At 44.9% G+C, this 21,587-nt stretch overlaps 1 protein-coding gene across 3 annotated transcripts in view; it reads right to left on the bottom strand.

The window, feature by feature from the left end:
* The window catches only part of Bach2 (BTB domain and CNC homolog 2), a 341,164-nt gene that overhangs the window by 172,998 nt on the left and 146,579 nt on the right, over positions 1–21,587 (bottom strand). Inside the window, exon 3 of one of the 3 annotated variants that reach the window (XM_029476474.1) lies at positions 985–1,582. The exons of the other annotated variants lie outside the window; for them this stretch is intronic. The gene's annotated coding sequence lies outside the window, so the exon portion shown is untranslated. The remainder of the gene's footprint in view (positions 1–984; positions 1,583–21,587) is intronic. 3 annotated transcript variants of the gene reach the window in all.

Here is a 21,587-nt window from a genome sequence, read left to right as displayed (position 1 = left end):
CCACCAGCCTCTGAGGCCCACCAGCCTCTGAGGCCCACCAGCCTCTGAGGCCCACCAGCCTCTGCCTCCCAAGTGCTGGGATTAAGCATCTCTACCATACCTGGTTTTACTTCTTAAATTTGTTCCTAAGTATTTTATTATTTTTATGCTATTGTAAACAGATTTTTCCTCATTTCATTTTCAGTGTCTCATTGTTTTTTTTTGTTGTTGTTGTTGTTTTTGGTTTGTTTGTTTGTTTTTTTGAGACAGGGTTTCTCTGTATACCCCTGGCTGTCCTGGAACTCACTCTGTAGACCAGGCTGGCCTCGAACTCAGAAATCCTCCTGCCTCTAGCTCCCAAGCGCTGGGATTAAAGGCAAGCGCCACCATGCCCGGCTTGTGTCTCATTGTTAATATACAGAAATGAAATTAACTTTCGTATGTTAACTTTTCAATTATTCCATGTTGAATGTGCATGTTTGTGTCTGTTTGTAAGGGCAGACATGCATGTGGAGACCTAAGGACAACTTGTGGGAGTTGGTTCTTTCCTTCCACCATGGGTTCTGGGGATGGCACTCAGGTCTTTAGGCTTGGGTAGCAGTTATATTCACCTTCTGAGCACTCCTCTGGCTTACGTTGTCTTCTAACCCTATGAACTTGCTGATCTTGGTTATCAGTTCAGATAGGTCTTCTTTGCATGTACAATTTTTGAATATGGGTTAGAGTCTTAGGTAACTTTTAATATTCCAAAGCATAGGCAAAGTTTAGCACAATAATCCAACTGTACTCTACACACCCAGCGCTCACACTGCTAATCCCTCCCATCGCAGGGTGGTGCCCCTGCTCTGGGCATAGAGCATGCAACACGCCTCTCCACTGACAGCCTACAGAATGACTAAGAGGGGTAAGTCCCTGCAGTCTCAAGTCCATGGTGAGACACAAACTTCTCTTCCACAGAATGCTGTTATAAAGAGAGCTGAGGTCACAGCCCCCTTGTCTACTTACATGGGCATAAACAGGTGAGGGTACCATCGAGTCTGGACTTCTTACTATTCTCAAAGTAAAAGAACTTCTGTTTCCTTCCAAGAGAAACTGTGCTCTTAACCGATCTCTGCCGAGCTGCCCTCCTCCCCAGCAGCCTGGGCTCTGTCCTAAGGTGCCTTATTTTGAAGGGCAATCACGGTTTTTCTCACAAAAACTGCTCTGCTTGATGCAAATGGTGACTATTTCCTATCAGACACATTTTGCTTCAGCCAGCCATCATTCAGCGATGCTTTACATCTCTCATCTGTGAGTCACCGACTTGAGAGTGCAGCTGCCCAGAATACCCAGGCATATGAAAGGATCAAAATACCACACTTTGATTGATTCAGAGAGTTATTTTCCACCACAGGCAGCCTGAGAGCTTCTGCTTTGTCTCTGACTAATTGGAGATGGGTAGGAGCAGATCAAGCCACTCGCTGCACTTGGGAGACCATCTCTCCTCCCCTCAGGCACAAGATCCCAGGAGTAGAGCCCTGTGTGTGCGCTCCACGCGGAGATGCGTCCAGAGGATGCTCATCTGAGTGTAATCTGGGTATCAGAGTCATCGTTTGAAGGGATCCTAGAATTTCGGTTTGACAAAAATCGAAAAAAAAACATTTTAGAAAGAAAATCGGATTTGCGTGTAAATGAAGAATATTCCTGAAAAGAAAGTCTGTTACGAAACTGAAATCTGGAGACCGCGGTGGTGCCAGTTTGAGTCATCAGTTCCCTCTACACCCTAATAATCGTCGGCTCTTTGATCACAATGACTGCTCGGGGTGATGCTTTTCTTGTTTGCTTTTTTTCAGTACTTCATTGTGTAAACAGGGTTGTCTCGCTACTGTCTTGCAAACATGTTTACATTTGGGGATCAGAGGGAACATCTGTTAGAAACAGATTTTATGCTTTTCTGTCAACTTGGGGGAAATCTGAATCGCATTTCCTGGTAATATTATTTTAAAAGCTCTTGGAGGGTTAAACAAACTTCTACAGGCAGGACATTCGCCGGCAAAGTGTGGTTGCTCTCCGTGTCTATATCTAAAACTCTGACCTGAAAATATTCAGATGACGTAGCTATTAACCAAAGCAGGTATTAATTACTCTCCATTTTTCTAAATAGCAGCAGGCCGATGAGCTAAGTGACCTGGTCAATGGGAAGGCAGCAAAGAGGGGATTACAAACTGACCCTTCATCAGCACCTACAAAATTCTTAGGTCTCAAAGGTCCTCTGATATTATTTCCAAAAAAGAAAAAAAAGTTACAATTCCTCACACTGTTCCGAGATTGCTTATTCTGGGGCAGACAAAGGAGAAGCTGGGTGGCAGTCACAGAAGCCATCAGGTTCCTTGTCCACACCCTGCATCAGAGATGTGGGCTAGGTGCCCTGTGCAGCAGGGAATGGGGCAAAGCCTGAAGGAGAGGACAATATGAGGGTTCTGGGCAAGAAAACTTCCAAACACATCAACGGCATCTGTTTCTGTGGCACCTATGGTAGCGATACCTATACGAGGGCCTGGTGGCCTGGCAGGATGGGGTAACTCATTCTTGTCTCACAAGCCAAGGCAAAAGTATTGTCCTGAAGGAAGAGGAGATTCAAATAAATGTCTTCAGGCAGTGAGGCCCTTCCACCCAGGCAAGAGGGGCTCACTCTAGTTCAGCCAGACCAGAAAGCCCCTTCACCCTTGTCCTCCATGAAGTCTTCAATCCCCTCTACCTTCAGAATTTCCTCCCAACGGGTCCCAAGAAAGACTCAAAGTTCTGTGGATGCCATTCCTCTGCGTCCTTCCTCTTTCATAGGTATATCAACCTGAAAGGCAAGCAACCAGCCAGGGCAGCTGCCCTGAGTGATACATTGTGTGTGTGGCCTGGAAGTTCCCCAACATGCAGGACAGCACAGTGTGGGAACAGGAGGAAAAGCAGGAAAGAGCTGTTGTATATTGGTTCCCACACTACCATGTCTCTAGTTAGAACTCTAAATGCCTGACTATTGTTAAATTCAAACCCTCTCTTCTGGCCTCTGAAAACTCTCACACCAAGGCAGAAGGATCACAAACATATCTCAGATAATCCGTTTGTGAGATTTATTTCTAGTATTTTAATATTTAATCATATGACACAGGGTCCAATCAATTGTGTCCATGCCTGAGACCTTATGAATGTTAGAAGCAGGCACGTACAAGGCTGTGTACACAAGGGCTGGTCAGGAGCAGACTCAGGTACACACCAATACACAGGCTGTAGACCTGGACCCTCTGAAGTAGAAAGGAGTTTGCCCAGAAAGGCCTCCTTTATGGGGAATGTTACGCTGAACAGGGCTTAGTTAAACCTTTACCTGTTTTGTTGTACTGGTAGACAAATGTAACAGGGCAACACAAGCAAAGGTTCATCTTAAAACCACTGGGGCCTTCCCCTTTGTGGTTTCTACCTCCATGTCCAGCAGCAGCTCCCTGAACACTCTGATAGGACCAGTGGGAACCGAACCAAGAACAGCTAGCTATGAGTGGAGAGCAAACAGTAAAGTAGGCACGGAGACAGAACACAGACGATAAGGCTGAACCATAAGGAGCAATTAAGTAGCTGTACGTGGATGCATGAGAGATCCATCTTAAAAGCCCACATGACACCCCCACTCTGTGGAGTTTCCCAAAGTCATTTCAAACATTTGCTGCTTCCTGCTTGGCAATTCTTTTATCTATGTACGGGGGTAGCCACTCTACAGCTACCACTGAACAAGGAGAGAGGACAAGGAAAGGGCAATTTTCCTAATGCTAGTCATCAAACTATGCTTTGAAAAGACCTATGTCCTAAATTTGGGATCCAAAGCTTTGAAGTAATCAGGCCCTGCCTACCTCAGGATGTCCCTTGGATCACAGCAACAGTTCCTCTGCAACAAGCTCTATGTTTTCTGTTACTCTCACTGTTCACTATGGGAAGAACAGATTTCAGAAGGGAAAAGAAGACAGAAGCAGGGGCTTGTGGCCCCCACCTATGCTCAATGGATTATCCTTTTCTTCTTAAGACAAAAATAGGGCATGAGGAAAGCTCTAGCTTGAAGGTGAAGTTTCACCACATAGCTAAAGCTGGGGATAAATTTATCCCCAGCACCAAAAGTAACACAGTATGGATACCCTGGGGCAGAGCACCTGGTGCCCCCTGGGTAGGGCACATTCAGTTATCCTCACCACTTCAATCAAGTCAGCAGTCAATGACAAAGAAGCTACACTTCCAAGAATAAATCCTCCCCAAAATGACAGCATCTGGGGAGCTGCCTGGGAGGATCTCTATGACGGACTGAACAGCAAATGGTTGGCTCTGACTGAACATTCCCCATGAGCAGAATGGTAATACCTCCCAGACGGCCATGTTCATCTTGGACGACTTTACACACAACGTCTTGCATATATCATTATAGAGTTTTCTCAGAGGCAAATCTATCTCATGCTAGCCTAAAACCACCCGTCTTTCCTCCAGGGAAGACATCAAGAAGGATACCTACATGCTCCATACTCAGAAGTGACCAAGCATGGCAACATGCTATCTTTCTAAGTCTCCCCTGTGGGAGTTCCTTCAAATGCCACTCATGACACATGGGGTCCTTGCGCTCTCATGGCCCTGAGCTACTGTCTTTGGAAAAGTCTAAGCTTTAAAATAAAAACAAACCATTTCAATTTAGTATTCCACTATAAGCAATGTATACAGCAGAATGCAACCTTAAACACAAACTTATCCTAACACTGAGGCAGAGACAGCACGCTCTACCACAACCTTCGTCTTTAAATGCCAACCACGATCTCATCAGCGTTCTAGGTGACTCCATCCCAACACTAATGTAGACTGTGCTTGTGCATCGGACCCTCTGAAGCCCTTTCACTTGGAGCCCTTTCACATTCCATTCCCCACACTCTATCTGTGCCTTTCATTTGGGAAGAAGTGTTCAACAGGAGGTCTTGACACATTTCTATTACCAAATGTCAACTTGCTCAGGTCTAAGCCCTTGGGGTTTTTCCTTTCTCTGTTTATCCACTCACTGGCAAAAGGAGCACATGAAAGAGAATTTTACTCAAAGGACTTTTCTTTCTACGATGAATCCACACCAGGTTTACAAAGTAGTGCGCAGTCGGGGTAAAAATGAATTCAGGAAACAATACCCTTTAGGACGGAGATGGCTCGGTGTATACACTGTGTGGAATCTGCTTGGCACTTTCTAAGAGGAATCTCTGGATAAATATTTACAGTTTTTATCTCTCTTCCTTACTGAGAATTCCCTGAACCTGAAGGATGTTTAATGAGGGAAGGGACTTCGGATCTCTGCCTTACGTAGTGCTCTGTCCACAGGGCTCGAGGACTCGCACACGTCCTGCTCATAGTGAAACCAGACACATTCACTTCCTTTTTTCTTAAACCACCCCCTCACCTGGGACATGTCGTGAGATGACACAGACTTAGTCATGTGTCACTAACCTGAGATACAGAAGGTGTCTTAGTTAGGGTTACTATTGCTGTGATGAAACATCATGACCCAAAGCAACTTGGGGAGGAAAGGGTTTATATGGCTTATCAATGTTCATCATTAAAGGAAGTCAGGACAGGAACTCAAGCAAGGCAGGAGCCTGGAGGCAGGAGCTGATGCAGAGGCCATGGAGGAGTGCTGCTGACTGGGCTTGCTCCACATGGCTTGCTCAGACTTCTTTCTTATAAAACCTGGGACCACCAGCTCAGGGCTAGCACAACTCAACAATGGGTTGGGCCCTCCCCCATCAATCAATAATTAAGAAAATGCCCTACAGGTTTGTCTGCTTATAGCCAGATATTACAGAAGTATTTTTCTCAATTGAGGTTCCATCCTCTTTGATGACTTGAACTTGTGTCAAGCTGACATAAAACTAGCCAGCACAGAAGAGAATGGTTGATACTGCTATCACTGAATATAATATTTCAGATGAACAGTATTTCCTTGGAATGAAATATAAGTCATATAAGCTGCTAGTCCCTAGAGCCACTTGTGGAAATTTTAGATACTCAAACTCCAGAGCAATATCTGCTAATAAACATTTAAGGGAGGTTGGGAAGACCAGAGACCTTTGCTGAAAGGAAAAACACCCAAAGAATCCCAAGGCCCTTTTGTTCATAAACTTCCTTTTCCATTCACACTATTGGGAAGCAGGCTGACAGTATCAGAGAGAGGAGGCCAAGGCGCCAACTGGTTATCAGCGGGCTCTCTTGCACTGCTCAGAGGAAGGGGGCTAAGTGAGTGCAGGACCAGACATCATCCATCTCACCAGACCCAAGCAAGGGAAAGAAACAACAAACAAATCCAGAGTTTAGCCACTGGCTTGTTCTCCTGAAACTCAGACTCGAATAATCCCTACATACAACATGAAGAGGTGTGTGTGTGTGTGTGTGTGTGTGTGTGTGTGTGTGTGATCAGAAAGGATCTTTGGTCATCAGATCCTGTCCTCATGAATGTGTGAAGCCTCTTGTGAGATGAATGGACTTATAAGTTAATCTTGGCATAGCCAGTTGGCTGAATTCTTCACATTCACCCCTGACAAATGACATTATGTATCATCATGAAGATGTTGCCCCGTGGCCTTGAACCCGAACTTTGAGCTAAAACAAAACTCTGTCTGCCAACTGTGTTATTAAAAGAAAATGAGTTAAAAGCCTTCTGTGATCCTTCAGTTGTTGCTGGCTCTCTTTCCTGAGGGTACAGGAATGATCTGTCCCTCGCTTGGGCCTCGCTGATGCCCCTACTCCAATGTCTCTCCAGAATTAACCACCGTTCTTAAAGCTCTACATCTTACCCCTTCTCCCTCATGTAAGCCATCTCTTACTAAATTTACCTCTCTCTCTCTCTCTCTCTCTCTCTCTCTCTCTCTCTCTCTCCCTCCCTTCCCCCTTCCTCCTTCTCCCTTTCCCTCTCTTCCTGTCTCTCTCCCTCTCACCATTTCCATCAGCACACGCGACTGTTTGACACCTTTCAACCTAAAACCCCTCTTAGCTCCCTCCAGATGCTCACTGCTCCCCACTCCTTCTCTGATGGAAAATCCTCAACAGACTTGTATACACTTGCTGCCTTTTCCCTCCATAACCTGTTTAAGCAGGTTTCTTGTCATCAGGAAACCTACTTTATGTCAACGTCTCCAAAGACGTGAAGATCAAACAGGGTGGTAATATGGTGTCACCAGCTCCACCCCCATAACACATCCCAAGCTGAACCCTTTCTGAATTAAACATTTCCAAAACACATCTGCCCAATAAAACATACACGTTTTTGAATATCAATGAAAGCACAAGACAGCTCTCTCAGCAATGTGAGTCATGTACATCAGTAGGTACCCACATTAAAAATTAAAACAGAAATGATCCATTGCATTTGGAACAAATTATTCTAGGCAAACAACATTTTATGAGAAATAAACTTTATCTTCCAACTAGTCGAGTCAAGTGACTCTGATCTGTGTTTCTGGAAACCTCTTTGCTGCCTGTCTTGATAGAGAATTGCTAGACTCTTCCAACTGCTACTGCAGACTGTGGTCATACAATGATTTGATTCAAGGATATGAAGAACATCTAGCTTTTCACAGCTAGAAATAGGTAAAACATTTTAGTCACCTTTGACAACTAATAGTTCAGATGGGAGAAATTTGACATGCTTAGATCATTCTTCAATATATCTCTGATTCTATTCTAGAACGCACCAGGTGATGATTTTAGAAGGTGGAGCAAGAAATCCTGCAGTTTTGCTTCTATCAGAATGCAGCCCTATTTGTCTGTTTTGCATATGGAGTAGACAGCTTACCTCTGTACCATATACAACACTGGTCATTTGGTTAGCTGCCAAATGATTACATGTCACATCATCAACCTTAGAGGACCTGCACTAATTAACATCACCGGCAAATTCTGTCAGAAAGTTGACTTCATAAATTAGGAAACTGTCAAATTCGCTGTGGCAGTGACATGTTTTCCAAAAATCTCAGTTTTTGTTTTAATCTTGAGTCCTACCATTGCCAGCACATTCTGTAAGTTGTTTTCCTTCGAGTATCAAAATTCATTCATTCTGTAAACTCATTAATGAGTGTCTGTCAAGCCAGTACCTAAATCTACATGAGCAGCATTTGTCTACTAATGTTTGTTCTTTCTCAGAAGCCAAGCTGCTCCATGCAAAGGCAGCCTGTCTGCCAGTGATGCTGATAACAACTACATGTGGATGCTACACCCTCGAGACAGTGAACATCTCCTGGATGTGGCAGAGGAACTTCATGGGTACTTTCCATTTGGTCTCACTGAATATAAAAAGACATCAGTCCAAGGGTGGAAATTTAACCAAAATAATACAATTGTTGTTGCTTGATAAGAGGCGTTCTGAAGTGATACTGGTACCTGCTGCACTGTCAGCGTGTGGTGGTGACCATCACAGCCAGGTGCCACTGCCTGACTGCTGCTGAGACACCAGCCTGCTTCCTTCACCACAGCATGCACATAGAAGTACACGTGGCAATAGTGTGGAGAAGGCAAACCACATCTGGTCTAGCTAGCAAAGTAGTCTGGTTTTGTATTCTTCCTTGAAAGGTCTGGGGATACAAGGAAGCCACAAACCACACTATGGGAATTATGGGCGTCACTCCAACATCCATCCTGCCCACCACCATTTGTCTCCCACAGTCACTTGCTTTTGCTTTGCCTCTGTAAAAAAGCCCTTCTCACTGAACAGTACAGTCATCTTTAACATGCACTTCAGCTCATATTGTTCTCTGACTCAAAACCCTTACTAAAGCCCCACTGCCCAAAGTACCCCAGGTCTTCATGTGGGCATAGGCTCCGATCTGGTCCCTCTTCACGTGTACTGTACCATTTCTTCTCTTTTCCTCCTACAACAGTGGAGGAAAACTCTCACTCTGTAAGTGTTGACCCCTTTGAGTGCAATGACCCTTTCACAGGGGTTGCGGATCAGGTATCCTGCACATCAGATGATAACTCGTAACAGTAGCAAAGTTATGGCTATGAAGCAGCAACTAACGGGATTGTATGTTTGGGGGTCCCCACGGCATGGAGAACTGTATTAAAGGGCTGCAGCATTAGAAAGGGTGAGAACCCCCGTCCTACAGTCACCTCTTACGGGTGTTCCTTAAACACTGGCCTATGTGTTCCAGCTCCTTTTGCTTAGTTCTCTTCCCTCTCATCTTTTCATTTTCCTTCTTTCCTGTTTTGTTATTTCCCTTTTTAACCCAGGTTGGCCCCATACTCACAATCTTTCTCCCTCAGCCTCCTGAGAACTAGGATTATGGGGATGAACTATTGCTCTGGCTCACTGTGGAAGCTTTCCCCTTAGATCTTAGCACGTTAACATCCCTCTCACTTGAGCTGAACTCCATGTCAGTCATTGCTGACCTCCCTTTACACACCTTCCAAAACACTACCCCCTTCTTGGTCACATAGCTCTCTTCTGTTACTCTCAAAGCATCCAAGTATACCATGTGCTAATTTGGTTTCTGATTTGTAGTCATTTTCTCTTGAGACAGAATGTGAATCTCCACAATCTAGAAGTCAACTTGGAATACAGCAGGTAATTAGTATTTGCTGAATGGATTAGCCGCACATGGATGCTAGGATGCTGAATTCGTTCCCTGGACTTCTCCCTCGACATCAAAAGCTATAGATGCTCAAGTCTTTAAAATAAAATGGCTTTCATACATGGTCAAGTTTACTTTATGTATTTTCCAGATGGTCTTACTCATTATGCTTCATGTCCTATAAATATAGCTGTCTTGCTTTGTTATTTAAGGAACGGGACCCCCCAAACCTATACACTGTTCGGTATACACAACACTATTTCCCAATGTTTTCTATCCATGGCTGAATCCTCAGCAACTGTGCATGTAGGTAAGAGAAATGGCATGCCACTGCTTGCAACATTCTCTGCTAGCACATGCTCTGCCTTCGCAAGCAAGCTGTAAATGACATCACTCTATGTATGCTTGCCAACTGAATGAGGGTCCATGATCTCACAGCCTGTCCCCAAACTCTCTCCCTGTCACTAGGTTTTCTTCTCCAGGAAATCTTCAATCATGTGGGCGACCTTTACACTGAGCAACTGACCACATGCTTCCTGGCAGTCAAATTTGGCTTCCAAGGCCCTTGGCAATCGACTGGAACTCTATTCTGTCTGCAGCCTGCCCCTGGTCTTCCAGCCGCAGTGACCCAGTTCTTAGAAAGCACTGGACACTCCTTGAGATCCACTCACTGCCTTTCTGTCTCCCCGTTCAGGCCCCACTTCAGGCAGAAGAGCAGAGCTGATGTCTGCCATTCTGATGTTGGCTTCCTCAGCTTTATTTGCATGTTGTATCCAGATATAGCTCTCCATTTCTCCCAAAGGGAAGCAAGAATACATTTTATGTTTTATTGTAAGTTTTCCCAGCTTCACGTATTTTTTTGTTCATTGATGTTTTTTTGCAGCATTTTGTTTATTAATTGCTATCTGTGTTCTTTTAGGGTTCACCATGACTTCATTTCTTTTGGTAGCCATGTTTAAGTACAGTTCACAATCCAAAATTGTGTGAAGTTGCTAAAAGTTAAAATTCCTAAAGCAGTTCAATGTGGGCCCATAAACTGCAAAGCCAAGCAAGCCACTTCCCATGAACATTCCCCAGGAGTGTCGGCAAGGGATACCAGGGAGTTCTGAGGGATGGGGCAGCCGGCTCACATGGCTGTGGATGGATAACACAGCGATACAACAATCATGACATTCCATGAGCAAACAAGTCCTTTAAGAACTAGGATGAATACTTGAAAAAAAAATCAACCTCTGTGATTAAAACAGCTTTTCAGGAATCCCTGTTCCTGCCTCCAATGTGTCATGGGGCTCATTGGGGGAATTTATTTCTTTGATGATCTAGCCTCACAGATGAGAATTTTGATCACAAACTTCATTCAGTCCATATGTATCTATTGTCCATTATGGCATTTCACCGACAAACGCACAAGAGCAACCATTAACCTTTCAATGTTCATGTGTTATCACTAATTCAGAGCTGTGTAGTTGATGAATGAAAAAGCCTTGTTATAGAAAGACCAAGAGGCTCTTAAGAAAAGCTGGTGCAAAGCCGACATGATGAGGCTCTAAGGCAGAATGAAGGCACAATGTGCTTTTCCCAGGGGCTGTAGAGCACAGGAAACAGTGTGAGCGCTGGAGCCTAAGCTAAGCTTGTTTTTAGGTTCAGCCCTCTGCAGCCTCTAGGGTATCACAAAAGGTGATGAAAGGAAATAATATATACACAGTATGTATATATTATGAGTCATATATATGAGTCTAGGCTCAGACATGTAGCAAATGTCTCAAATATATCATATAAACATGTAATATGATTTAACTACAATGTAAGAGCCTCACCAGGCACATCCAGCATGGTTTCAGGAACGGACCTGCCTGGGGTGCTGACAGAGTAAAAAGACCGGCACACAGGTACTGCTGAGACTCAGTGGACTGAGCTCTCTGCTAGAGAAACCTCAGCATCCCAGAAGGAGGCTCAGCATGTTTCTTCTTCAGTGGTGAACTGAGCGGCAGGGGTTACTACATACAGCTGGACAAGGAGGTGGGGTTATTCCATACAGACAGGTGAGGAGGCAGGCTTGTTACTTATAGCTGGGTCAGGGAGACAAGCTTAGCTAATCTTGGTAGGAGGACAGACACTCCACAGGGGAGCAGTCTTCAGGCCCCAAACATCCAAGAGGAGACAGCTGTAATGAACATACTCCATACACATCGTCAAATTCATACTCAGACCAGAGGAAGGCTTTGCCCAGCCTCTGAATCTCACTCCAGGGGGAAAGCTTTCTCAAGGGATTTAAGGCTCTGGGGTCCTTGAAATGGCAGCTCATGTCAACACACACATTCACTCGGGGTTTCCTTCTCACCCTACCCTCATCTGAATGGAAGGTTTGCTGCAGCACTCTCAAGGGGACAAACATTCCTCACGCTGGGGGAATGTTTGTGTTTCTGCCAGCCGGGCACACTTGGCTGTTAAGTGATGATCGCATCATGATTCTCTGGCCTCCAGGGGATCCTGTCCTGACTGCCTTTCCCTAATTAGGTTAGGTTCAATCAGCAGCAACCAAGATAGAGAGATTTAATGAGACCCAACAATGAGAATGATTCATAAATTCTCCAATCCAATTTAAACAATAATGTCCATCATCTCATTATTTAAGCTACCACACACATTATAGGGGAATGGTTAACAGTTCAACTTTCCAATCGATATGTGATGCCAGTTTACCAAAGACCCTCAAGTTTGAATATGTTAGAATAGAGATTGGCTACAGAGACTACTATCTAAATGTATATACCAGTGCATGTACACACACACACACACACACACACACACACACACACAATGGCTAGTTGTTTCTTGAAAACATTCAGAATTATCCAATAACTGCAAAAGTTGATGCAAAGATGGAATTGATATTTACTGATGGTTCTTTGAAAATATTTTTAAGTGAAATAAATATCTTCAGTGCTTAATTAACTAGGATAAACAATCTCTTAGAATATAATATTCACTTACTTTGAAAAACACCCAACTACTGACTGGGGCCTATCCAGATGATTTTGAAGCCCAAGTTTAAAACTTGTACCCTTGTGTATGAGAAAAGCTATGCTGTGCCCATCAAAGAGTGAATGTGTCAGAATCAGAGAGATGCTCATCTTCCTTTGTGGTATTTACTGTAATCTGTCTGGGACTAGGTAAGTGAGTTTTCTCAGGCCTGGAGACACTGAAGGCACAGATGCCAGGGGATTCTAATGTGACAGGAACACAGACCGAGTCTGGCATAGTCACACTTCTGTTAGCTGTATGCCCTGCCCCACTGACTCCTTCACCTCGTTCATCAGGTACTAAGGGTATCAATGACCAGGATGGGTGTTCCCACGAACCCTCAAAATGAGAGAGGACCAAGAAGATAGTAATGGATTTAAAATGAAAGCCATAATACTAAGGCCACAATGGTCTACATTTTCATGGAGCAGAGAGTCTTTGGGTCTGTTTTGTTATCCTCAGAACAGGAATAGAAATGTTTGCCTTGATTCCAGTAAGGACCAGACTCAGACTCTGTGTGCATCCAGTGCTCTGCTGTACAGACGGAAGTGGGGGCTGCGATGGCACTGTCTTTAGGAAGGGGAAGAACATAAATACAGGAGAAGGTGGGGGGAGGGAAAGGGGAACAGCAGGACACGTGATCTGTTAAGGGAAAGGGGAAAGGGGGATGGGAGAAGTAAGTTCAGAAGAGGGATGTGTGTACAAAAACAATACGGATGTCTGAAAAAGCCAAAGCTATCATACTATTAACTACTATCCCCAACAAAACAAAATACCAAACACAAACTTTATGATTCACATTCATGGGCTCTTCTGAAGGTGCTTAATATTGGCTTATAGCATCCTTGACTCAGTGGAGCCTTGCTGCAGATCTGTCCTAAAGCAGGCTCCTGTGTTTGGCAGAACCCTTCTTCCACGTGGTGACTATTCATCTTTAAGATAGGATTTTACCTGTGAGCTTCTTAGAGTAGAAAGTCTCTTAACCGATACACCTATGTCAAGCTTCTCCAGGACATCTCAGCGTTCTGCATCCCACCATAGAGCACACTTACAAAACCTTTGTCCAGTGGATGCTCTCAGGCTGGTCCTGGGGCACAACCACTGCCTGTGGGAGAGCCGCACACTTAAAAATGCCAGCATTACTTGTTATAACAATTATAGAATCTGATGAAATATTTGAGCCAGGGCAATTTGAGCATGAAAGTAATTTTAATGAAAATTTACTATGATAAAAGATATGAATGACATAAGTCATTGAAAGAAACCTGCTATTGAGTTGGAAATGATGCAACAGTGAGAGATTAAAAAAAATCATTAAAAACTGATTTTGTAGTCAGATTATGCTGCAAGGTTTTAAAAAGTCTTCCATTTAAAAGACTGAAATTAGAAATCTCTACTAACGTGTGTGACAGGACCCAGGCATCCAAACCAGCAGACCCCAGGTCCAAGATGAGACTGGGACCCACCCAAGGGCCGTCAGATAACTCTTTACTCATAACTTTCAGAGAAACACATTATTTTGTCCATGTAACATGCATATTTTAAAAGATATCTTCCCACTACCAAGAAAACAACTGAGCCGCAGTCAGGTCAGCTTATGAAGGTTCTATCTTCAAAGTCAACCACGAACACTGGAAATATAAGCAAACTAGAAATTCTTCTCTTTGTTGTTTCTAATTTTTAATTTAAAAAATTATTCTCCATGGTCATTAATTTCTTATTTCATTAAATATTTTTAATTAAAAGTATACACACACTACACACACACACACATACATACACACACACATAAGTTTCACATATCCTGAATTAAGTAGGGTTTATGTATTTTAAGGAGAGAAGAGGTCAAATATTTCCATTCACATATGTCTTAATCGTTGGCTTTTTGGACTTTTGGCATGAGGCTACCTGCATATTAGTAAGATCAGTTTGGCTGGAGTTTAGTTTAGACCTTCCAGGTAGCAAAGGCTAGCCACGCCAATTGAAAGGCTGATTATGGGTCAATGGCAGACACCTGTCATGTATGAGCAGGGTTTCCTTTTACTAATCTAGTTCTCCTCTTGTCTATTTTGGTAAATGACTCAAGTCTTGGCCAAGCATACCACGGCCCACTGCATTATTTTTGTGGGGCTGTGACTCACAACACTTCCCTGGGGATGCCCAAGGTTGTGCATGACCAGACACTGGCAAAGCATTTTTGAGAAACCTCATCCTCAACTGTAAAGACCAAGTGTGAGAAACAAATCATAGCTTGTACTGCACATGGATGATGCAAGGAAGACGAAGGGAGCTGAACTGTGCTATGACCCCTCTACCCCAAGAATACGTGTCAGTGTCTTAACTTCCGGAACATGTAATTATGACCTTATCTGGAAACAGGGGTGGCTGAAGATGTAATTGTTGGTCTCAAGAGTAAGTTGTCCTGTTTCATCTGTGTGGCCTAAATCCAATTACAAATGTCCTTAGATGCCAAGGTCCTGAGAAGATGGAGTCAGCTATGCGAATCAGGCGGCCATGGCCTACTCATATAAATACTCAATAAACACTTGTAGCAAAAGCTGCGAGAGATGAGGAATGGGTCTCTCTGAGGTCTCAGGAGAACGCATCCTGCTGACTTCTTACTTTGAGACTTCTGGCCTTCAGAACCAAGTGGACATAGTTCTTCTGTTTCAAGGCACCAAGTTCATGATTTGTTCCAACAGCTCCAGGAAAAAGCTGCAGGATAACTGGACAGATTATCTGGAGATAGGTCAGAAATCCAGCACCCACCCCTTCCTCTAGAGGACGGTGATGGGAGAGTGAGCAAGGCCAAGGATGGGAGCCTCTAATGTCATGCCTGTCTCAAAGCTGCCGGGCGAGGAATCTGAGGACTGGGTCCGTGTGTGTTAGAATCACCCACGGAGACTTTTGGAAAAACTCACGTCTTCATGTAAGGATGGTCCAATCAGAATGTTTGAGGCTAGTCTATAGAACTTGTGTAATTCTGATGATCTGCCATCCTTAAAAATGACAGGTCTAGGTGCTCTGCCCTCCATGAAAGTGTTCAAGTAGGCCTGGAAATGAACCATAGAAATGATCGCTTAGTGTTTAGTCAACACAGGTTGGACTCCATGGGTTTGGAGTAGGGGGAGCAGGGAGACAGAGCAAGGAGGAGAGAGACAGAGAGAAAATGAGAACAAAGTGGGGTTACAGAGGGAAGGGAGGATCTGGGTAGCATTGGGGTAGGGAAGAATCTAATCAGAAATGTTTCAAACTCTCGATGAATTAATAAAAACAATTTCAAGAAGAATTATATCTGAGGTCAACTTCTGAAGTGTGTTTTGTTTACATTTTTGATTGTTTGCTTAGATTGAGTTATCAAGCAAAGCAATGGATTTCATTATAGCACTTCCATAATACTGAATTATTCTTCCTCCTCAAATAACCTTTAGGCCTGCATTTTCAGCCCGGAGGGTGAAGAAGAGGAGGGGAAGTGGGGGAGGAGGTGAAGAGAACATCATCAAGGCCAAAACTGGACCACACCGTTGAGATGCCTGCCCTGCCTCCCTCGCTGCCTGGCCCTCCCCGCAAAGAAAGCCAACAATATTAAATACTGTAGAAAGGAAAAGATGAAAAATTACCAAGACTGACAATCTTGGGGGAGCAAGATTCCTAAGCAACTGTCTACACACAGGAACACAGTTTAATCCCAGGCGTCAAATGTGATTTGGGGACCAGCAGTATGAACATCAGGGAGCCTGGCAAAAGCAAAGCCTGGACCTCAGGTCCTCCTGCCCTGCACTGTGCCTGAGCACTTGAGGAGTAGCTGTCTCTACAGCTGCAAGCACTTTGTAAGCTGCCTTTAAGCATCTGTCCTTGGTGGTGAGTACAGACACCAGCATTTGGGGGATTGAGAAGCCAGGCCCTGCACACATATCTCATTTTGCACGGGGGTTTTTCACACTTTTGCAGTTGCTAAAGCTTTCCCAATAATTTTAATCTGTGTGATTATGTGATACTGGAAAATAACAACTAATTGATTTTTTCCACCTCAAATTCCCTATCAACGATCACAGAGCTGAATACCCCCTTTATACAGCTAGTGGCCACCTGTGTTTCTCTGTGAACTGTGATTTTTTTTTTTTTTGCTTGTCGCCTGTGTAATGTTAATAGCTATAGGAGAAGCTGTATTAACTCGAGATTTAGAAATTCAGTTTAATCACAATGAAAAGACATGAAGATGGGGTGGGGGAGGGGAAGCAAGGAAATTAAATGTTCCCCCCCAAAAGGAGGATAATCAAAAGATTAGTTTGTGTGTTTATTTATAGACACTGGGTACAGCAATCCAGTGATTAGGCAAATTAATGCAGCTGTGTGCGATCGCGGCGCTGGGATCAGCCCCCACGTCCTTTTCAGATGATGCCACCTGTCATTTAAGTATTTTGCATTTGCCTTTTATGTTCCATACATTTCATGATGATTCTTACTTGAAAACACTCTCACTTAACTCGTTGAGGGCTCTAACACCTCTTTCTCTCTTCTATAGTCAGGAATGGAGTGAACCAAGCACAGCCCAGACTCAGAGGAGGATGGGACATTTCCCTCTGAAGACCGTCCCTCTCTCCACGTGCCCATCTCTTAGGAAAGAGGAAAGGTCTACTCTTCCACTGCGTAGCAAACTGGATCCCTGCCAACATCGTTTGACAAAGTAAGAGCAAGATGTTGTGTGCTGGCTTGAGAGCAGGAGCCTGTGCAGCCAGTCCCTGCCCCCGCCTCGGGATGCACTCAGTCCTTACTGCCCTCAGAGAGCCCAATCCTGTCATGTCCCAGAGTCACAAGATCATATCTGGCGCATATGCCCCATGCCACCAGTGAGTGTTTGGGGTCTTCCCTGAGGGCTCCTGGAAATAAATGATGCCGAAGAAGACCCAATTCATTTACCCCCTGTGTCTTCTCTGGACCTATAGGTCACTCCTGTTTCTGGAGCATGATGTGTGCCCAGTGAAAGCACTGTATCAGGTGAGGAGGCAGCCTCTAGCCTCTGCTGTGTGGTCTGTGAGCTACAAACAGGTTTAACATGTCTATAATGCATGTCAGGCAATTGAGGAAATGTAAAACACGAAGAAAGGGACTTTAGGAACAAAACAGGAGGGTGACTGTATCCAGCAGGTTTAACATAAACACAGGAAACCCACGCCTCTGCAGCTAGACTAACACACCTACCGTAGCTTCTAGATGGAGGATGGTATATTTAAGGGTTTTTTTTTTTGTTGGTTTTTTGTTTGTTTGTTTGTTTTTTGGTTTTTTTTTGTAGATGTGAAAGGAACGGGCAGATCTCAAAATGAGGGTCAGAGTCACGGATGCTCATCACTGGCGTGTCATAGAATGCTCTGGGAGCTGCTATGTGTCACAGAGCATGCTGGAGAGAAAGTGCTGGTCTGGTTTGGCTAGTCACCCCAATATCTAGATGGCAGACAGAGTAGAGAGAAAATGGAGAGCCCTAAACAAACAGAAACACAGAGCTACCTATAGGTACACACAGAGCTCCATCAGGTGTTAAGTCAGGTGAGAGACTGTTTTAACCGTGTGGATGAAGTTCAGCAGAATACGCAATGCCACAGCCACAAAATGTAAAAAACCCATAGGCTCTTTTTCAAATCAGCATTGGACACAGTATATGTCTTTGTATCTTGCTCCATGTGGTGGCTCTCTAATCAATTAGGGACCAAAAAAAAATCCTCAAGGTGGCCCACAAATTCTAGAGCCAATTCTAAAACAGCAAGAAGTGTCCAAATGCCCAGAGGCACAGGCCGACTCAGCTGCACACATTCCAAATCCTCCGGTTTCTTGTGGTCAAGAGAAGAAAGGAAACCGCCGAAAGATAAGCAACGGGAGTGGCGGTGACTTTCTGTTCCTTGTATTTCAGCCAGCTTCCTGTGTGTGTGTGTGTGTGTGTGTGTGTGTGTGCGCCCGCTGCTCTGCTTCACTCCCCGCTCACGGGGGTGGGGGTGGGGGACAGCAAGCTGTTGACAACTCCTACTGTACAGAGTTGTTCATGCTGCAAAAGTGTTTACTGCTCACAAGTGACTCTCAAAATTAATTCACAGCAGCAACACCAGAGGAAAGCTTTGACAGACCGTCTTATGTGTTGACACAGTTATAAGTTGTTGGATTAAAAAAAGCAACACACTTTCCCTCTTTTCCAGCCCAGACCCACCCGAATTGCTCCAAAGAGAGAGCAGGAGCCATGTCTGACTTGCAAATACCATCCTGTAAGTGGCTGCTTCTGGCTCTGGGGTTTGTGGCTTTGGGCATCAGAAGGATGTGGCCCTCACTTCTGAGGTGGAAAAGACTAAAGTTCGTTCACCTCAGCCTCCTTTGGAGGTCAGGGAAGCCATTTTCCCTTCAACAGCTCTTCTCCCCTGGGCAAGCCTCAGGCAGCAGGTGGGAGAGAGGGATAGGGCTCGATGTTAAACCTCCTCAGCAGACACAGGGCCACCACAACAGCCCCCACCCCACCCCTCCCCACATACAATTCACTTCCCTCTTCCTTTCAGAAACAGCAATCCACTCCTGACAATGGCTTCAGGGAGTCTGGGGAGACGGGCTTTGCTTGCTCGGAAATAATTTACAGTAAAAATAAAATCAGAAAGAATGTAGTGTGATTTAACCAACTCAAGCTACTGAAGATAATTAGAGTAAAAGAAAGCGGCAGGGGGATGGCAACTTTGGTCTAACCAGGAAGCTGCTGTACAGCCGGGCCCTTGGCAAGACTCAGCTGCTGGCTGTACTATGGAGGATCTGAACTTCAACAGCTCCCACTATGCAGCATCCTCTCCAGGAAGGAGTCCAAAGGCCTCGGAAACTAAGACTTTTATTAAACACAGCGAGTGTGCTTCCCGGTCAGAAACCGCTAGTCCCTGCGCCTCTCACTAGTGCAAGAACTTTCTCCGGTTGATCATGACTGCCAGTAGAGTGGAGTGAGAGGCCATCCCAGGGGACACTGACCAGGCATTTCACTGGCCTCTCCTCCTTCCCAGACACACCCCTTTTAGCCACGGTCCACAGGTACAGGAGGAGCTCTTCTGCCTGTGCCCCCAGGCCTGCCTGAGCCTCAGCAACCACTTCTGCATTGGCCGTGAGCTCCTGGAGAACAGAATGTGGCTTTAAACCTGCCCCATTTTTTATGTGGAATTTAGTTCTTTTTTTTCTTACATATGAGCCTACCTTTCAAATTTATGGCCATTCTGAAAGGTAAACTAAAGTTTATAAAGTTTCCAGTCATATCCAGTGTGACTGGAAAACAGCATTTGTGGCACTGGCTCCTCTGCAGAGGCAAGGGACTTCCAGGAAGAGGTCAATGGGAATGTCAAGGGCACACGCACAAGAGCCAGCTGCTTAGGCACGTAACTTAAAACCTCAAGCTCATCACTGCTATGCCGGCCAAGCAAAGTGATTGCTCTCCACCCAGCATGGAAAGACAGCTTCCTCCCTCCCGCCAATGCGGTCATGCTAAGAGGACACTGCCCTTGCCCATGCTGTGCACAACCATATCCAGGCTTGTTTTGTTTGGACGACAGCACTAGCTAATGCAAAGTAAAGGGAGACACACAGCAGTGGGAATCCGGCAGCAGAAAGAATGAATGCACAGAAGGTGCGGGTGGTAAGAGAAATTACCTAAGTCTCAGACATATTACCTAGTCAACGAAAAGAACCATGCTTCTCTTCTGGGTAGCCTTGCTTCGCGTACGGCCAGCAAGAGACTGGTATGTGTGGCGTTATGTACATCAGCTGGACCCACTTTTCATCCATTTCCCCAACTAAGGCAGCATGCTATAGACTTGTCTAGGGCCCCTGAACAGAGTTTTCCAATCTGACAGAAGTATTAGATTAAGTGTGTTTACATATCAGCCATACTTGCCCCTTTCCTCAAGTACCCATTTGGGGTGCCCTTGGAGGTCTTCCTAACTTCTCTCTCTCTCTGGTTCTCTGTGTCTTAAAGCCAGCAACCTTCACGCTCTGTTTTCACCAAATTGCCACAGATCACCCCCAGGAACACATGCCCAATGACCATCTCCAGCTCAACCCGCACAGCCACCATTTCTCCTACGTGCCGCCCTTGCTTATATCATATCACGGATTCAGGCTGGTGGGAAGTCTCTGCTCCCTCTCATCAGTCTCTCAGGGACGCAACCACTGAGCCACCACAATGGCTTTACAGAGCCAACAACTGTGTGCTCACGAACCTCCACTATGCACTCCACCTGATACCCTTCCCACTCTGCCCAGCAGCCTTCCACAGAGGTCGGGCTGCATTTCCCGCAGGAGGACAGTTCTGCCCGTCCTAGGAAACCATGCAGCCCTCTCTGTACTGCCCACACAGCAGATTTGCTCCTCAGGACCTCAACCACTGCATCCTTGGCTCTGACGGCCACTCAACACCAAATTCATTAGATGTCTTGCGTCTGCAACTAAATGCATCACAGCTCCTCAAAGACGGTGCCTTCCTCTTGTGTGGCAATTGCTATAGCAACTACAATGAATAAGGATTTCTTGCTAATCTCTGTCCTTCCCTAATCAGGAAGGGAGCCTAAAGGAAATGCAAGAGTAAACTAAGCAAGGAGGTAACCGGTCCCTCTAGATGGAGACACGCTGGGATTGGATAAGCCCAGAACTGAGGACATCTGCTGCCAGGAAGTTTATAACACTGCCAAACACCCTCCCAATGTTCAGTCACAAACTCTGGGTAAACTCTGGATTTTGGACGTAATTCAGTACATGAAAGGGGGTGGGGCAGGCAAGAAAATAATTCCTGTGCATAAACGAATCACCATATGCTTTCCCTTTTAAATCCAAGTTAATTAGAAATATGTCTATAATGTAAGACAGACACTTTATGATGATGCATAGGGATATCCTATTTGGGGGTGAATTTCTTGATATTTATTTGTTTATTGGGTTTTGAGGCAGACTCTTACTGTGTAGTGTTTGCTTGCCTGGAAACCA

Source organism: Mus caroli, chromosome 4 (assembly GCF_900094665.2).
Source record: "Mus caroli chromosome 4, CAROLI_EIJ_v1.1, whole genome shotgun sequence".
NCBI lineage: Eukaryota > Metazoa > Chordata > Mammalia > Rodentia > Muridae > Mus > Mus caroli.
Note: the sequence above shows the minus strand (reverse complement) of the source record. Positions and strands in the feature narration are given on the sequence as shown.